Here is a 4,317-nt window from a genome sequence, read left to right as displayed (position 1 = left end):
GCGGCGGCGGGCGGAAGGGCGACACGTCACTTCCGGGGGGCGGGGCCCGGGAGGGGTGCGCTGAGCGCGCCGGGCCTCAGCCGCCGCCGCGGCGCCGAGCGCGCGGAGCGGGTAACGGGTGCCAGGCGGGGCCGCCGCCGCCCCCCGAGCGCAGCCTGGCTTCGGGCAAGCGCGTGGGCAGGCGCCAGCGGCTGAAATCGTGCCGTTCTGGGTTAAAATATCGCCAATAAACGGCTTTTCCTTTTTTTTCTTTTTTCCTTTTTTCTTTTTTTTTCCTTTTTTCCCGGAGGCAAAACTCCGGTAATCCCTGCGGACCGTTCGCTGGCCTGCCGGCCCCAGGCACTGCCTCATCGAAATCTGCAACACCCATTAAAATACCGAGAGGAAAAAACCGTAGCCCTTCAAACCCCGCGGCTGCGAGGAAAGACTCCTTCGTCCCGACCTAGATGCGCTGCAAGAGCTGAGAGAAGGCGCGTTCCAAGCCGCTGGCATGTAAAAACACCGACGCCTAAACGTAGGGCTTGGCCCCACTGGAGAAGGCCGCCAAGAGCTTGTCGAAGCTGTCCCTGCGAAAGGGCCGCGCCAAGACAGTGTGACCTTCCCAACCCGGGGATAAGCTGGAAACGACTCTGAGCAATTAGTTCATTTTGCCGGGCTAAGTCTGCCGTCGGGTTAACGCACTGAATCAGTTCGCTGAGGAGTCAGACAAGCGCCAGAGCCAATGCGGGGGAAGCAGCCAGACCTCCCGGTTCGGCCGCAGCAAACTGCCACAGCAGCGCAGCCGGTGCGCGACCGCTCAGCGCCAGCTGTGGGTAGGCAGCGTGCAGGCAGAAGCTTTCTGCAGCATTTTCACAACTGAGCAAGCTGTGTTTTGAAAATGGTTGAATTACTTGAATCAGCTTTTGTCACAGGTTCACCAAGCAAAACCCTTACAAGAATCCACCAAGACTCCTAAAGACTTATTGCTTTAGAGAACAGCAATCTCATAGGAGAGGACTAGTGCTAGCCAAAAAGACAGAGGTCGGTGCAGATTTGGGGACAGAAGACATGCTCATGGGAAAGGATGGTTTCATTAGCTGTATTCCGAGTGGCCTGGGGAGGAGGCAAGAAGAGAGAGACACCGCACATGTCTGACTTAAAACATGGCACCAGCACCAGGACTGTCCCACGCTCTCTGCCTTATATACAAACTGGAAATAGGAACATGATCCCATTGTTTGGGAGCATCTATGTGTCTTTTGGGGTTCTCTTCAAATTTTCATTTTCTGCTCCTTCCAAGACACTGAACAGAAGCATCCCTGCTCTCCTTTTAGACACAGTAAACCAACTCCCAGCAGCTTTGTTTTCAAATCACAACACAGGCATTTTCCAGATCAGACAACCCTCATGAATGCTTAGGAGCATGTATTTATGCGGACTGCTGCAGGAACAAAAATAGTTACAGTGACTGCTATTTAGAACTTACTTCTCTTTTTCTTTCCATTTTCATGGTGCTGTCACTGCTGTTTGTTGGGGTCTCCCCCCCCCCCCCATGGGCACATGGTTTTGAAAGCAAGTGTTACTTTAGTAAGACAAAAGAATAGCAAGAAAATGATATTTTATTTACTTCTGAAAAAAAATCCCCTTTAAACCCAGTCAGCTCAGCAAATGCAGTATCCTACTTTCTTGTATAGCACTGCACAAGTAGAGAAAGCTGCTCAGACCTTCTCTGTGCTCTCTCCCATGAATGGGTGTGTATGTAGGGAAGGAAGTACAACTCGAATTATCTGTCTGATACAAGTTTCAGTCTCCCTGAGGAGACTGCAGACACTGCATAAGTGCCATCTGTTAAGGAAGTGATGATGAGCAAGTTACTGGTTGGTGCTATTAGAGAAAAGCTTAAGAGAGAGTCTGGTGTCTTAAATTTCATTTCCAGTCATGCAAGACAAACTCAGATCACACAGAAAGTGAAAAGGGGGAGTACAATACCTGCAGATCAGATTAGGCAGATTCCAACAATTTTCAGTTTAATATACTTTTATTTCACAACACAAACTTACACATCATCTATATTTTTTAAATAAAAATACATAGATTATATATTTTACCTGAACTGAAAAGCCAAATGCAGTAAGAAATAAAATGCTGCAGTACCTACAGTATTAAACATCACACATCAACTTATTTAAAATAAAACACGTTTGGAGATAATTCCAATCCTTAGCATCAAGACTGGATTTTCAAAGGCATTAAGGGTTACAATGCATAGAGACATACAATTTATAATTCAGCAAAATAAAATCCATTTATAAAAGTCACAGTGAAAGTATAGGTAAACTTATACTAAACTTGTGTAAGTAAAAGGATTAAGAACTGTTCTGGAAAGCAACTTCCAGTTAAGAGACCTATATACAGAAATAAATAACAAAACGTAATTATCCTCTGAAACATAGCTTATTTGCAGAAAGAGAATGAAAAACTGGAGGATTTATTTTTTAAAATCAAATGATGTTCCCATAGCCTAGAACTCAGAACTATCCTAGGTTCCCTCTGCTGTGCATGAACAACCTAAAACACATACAACGGTGGAGCCATAAATAACCAAAAAGATCAATGTAACTCCAAGGCTCAGTAATGCCAATCAATACTTAAAGCCAGCAGGGTCTACAGACTGTCCACAGCTCCTAAAATGAGGACAGGGAAAGAAACATCATGTCCCACAGATTACCATGAGCTCAGAAATGATCTTTCTACGTTCTTTGCTCTGAAGTCTGGTCTGCCTGACAATTGCATCCCAAACTTAGTTACTGTGCTTTGCCATGAAGAAAAGACAAACATCCACACTGTAAGTGGTGACATAAAAGTCCTCAAACCTCTGAACAACTGGTGCTGAAACTCAAGCAGTGGGACCCAGCAGCTGCCTCACCACTCACTGTGTATCTCCCAGTTCAATCCAAAGCCACTAAATTTTCCCACCCACCTGACACATCACAATACTTACATGGGAAAAAGGATGAACACAGTCCAGGATAGCTGGGCTTCCAGAGAGACCGGATCCTCTGACTGACCTCACGGATAAATGGTGATGAATGTTCCTCTGCCTCACAAGAGTTGAAATCAAACAGACAAACAAAAAACCCCACCATACAACGCAAACCATCAGCTCTGATATGAGACTTCCCCTGTCGGCACTTCCATCATCTTTCCCATCAGGTCACCTGTCCCAGGTCATCTATAAACAAGAATGTGCAGTGAAAATAAAATTGGGCAGGAAGGTTTCCCAGGGGTTGCTAATTCAGAAATGCCCTATGAAGCTAGGAAATCACGACCATTTACTATATTGATAACTTTAAAAATAAAACAAAAACAAAAAGAAAAAAGCACAGGAGAAGACAGTTCATGCAGTTATCCTCCAGCTCCTAACAAGCAATAAAGAAGACCCTCAAAATCGAAAAATGCAAGTGCCTAGCCTAAATATGTATCTCTATTTAACAAAAAGAAGTCTTAAGGTTTAAATTTTTTTAATTGTCTTTAGCAAAAAATAAAACAGAAGAGTGAAATTAATGGGATTGTGAAAGAAATAATTTTTATTAATTTACTCAGATATTTTTGTCAGTCATGAGAATTTCACTGATTCTTTAGCAACTATCAGTCGCCGGCTTGTAATACTAAAAAAATCCCTTTAGGTTAAAACAGACTGGCTGTTCACCTTGCAAACAACTCGGAGGGTGCAGCAGACAGCAGCAGTAAATTTCCCGCCCTGAGAACCGTATTTCTTAAGGGTTAGAGCAAAGGGCAGGGAGCAAGGGGAAATCCACTCAGTTATCACCTCATTGTGAATCTTCAGGCTGGACACTTGATCTCCTTATGCCTCTTACACTTTGTCAGAAAAGTGGAGATGTGGGGGGTCATGGAGCAGGATCTCACTGAAGTCTTCCTTCCGAGCCCATGAGGAGTATCCCTGGGGAAAATACACTGCAGAACTAAATCCCTCCTACTCTCGTTTTTGCACTAACCAGCGCACACTTAATGCACAGGACACACTTGAAACATTCATTTCTGTGGGGCAGTGATCAGCAGTCTCAGAGGCCTTCAAGATTCACCAAGAAAATTCCGATATACCGGGAAACAGAAATAAGAGAACTGGCCAACTTCCCCGACATACAAGACATCCATTGGAACAACCTGGCTTAAAATATATTACTGTTTAAGAAAGCAAACATTTAAAATAGTTTGAAATCTTGAAATTCTTCAGTTTACTGGAATTTTAACAATCACTTTAGTAAAGGCCAGATTATGTGCTCACACAAATCAGTGCATTTCTCATGTGACTAGAGG

The 4,317-nt window shown here is 44.3% G+C and overlaps 1 long non-coding RNA gene across 1 annotated transcript; it reads right to left on the bottom strand.

Annotated features, from left to right (window-relative positions):
* Positions 1-1,998: 1,998 nt before the first annotated feature.
* LOC106495362 (uncharacterized) lies at positions 1,999-3,981 on the bottom strand. The gene is made up of 2 exons (XR_010886222.1): positions 3,809-3,981; positions 1,999-3,211 (listed from the first exon to the last, which is right to left on the bottom strand). It is a non-coding gene; the product is annotated as an uncharacterized lncRNA (long non-coding RNA).
* Between the last annotated feature and the right edge of the window lie 336 nt (positions 3,982-4,317).

This window comes from Apteryx mantelli, chromosome 22 (genome assembly GCF_036417845.1).
Source record: "Apteryx mantelli isolate bAptMan1 chromosome 22, bAptMan1.hap1, whole genome shotgun sequence".
NCBI lineage: Eukaryota > Metazoa > Chordata > Aves > Apterygiformes > Apterygidae > Apteryx > Apteryx mantelli.
Note: the sequence above shows the minus strand (reverse complement) of the source record. Positions and strands in the feature narration are given on the sequence as shown.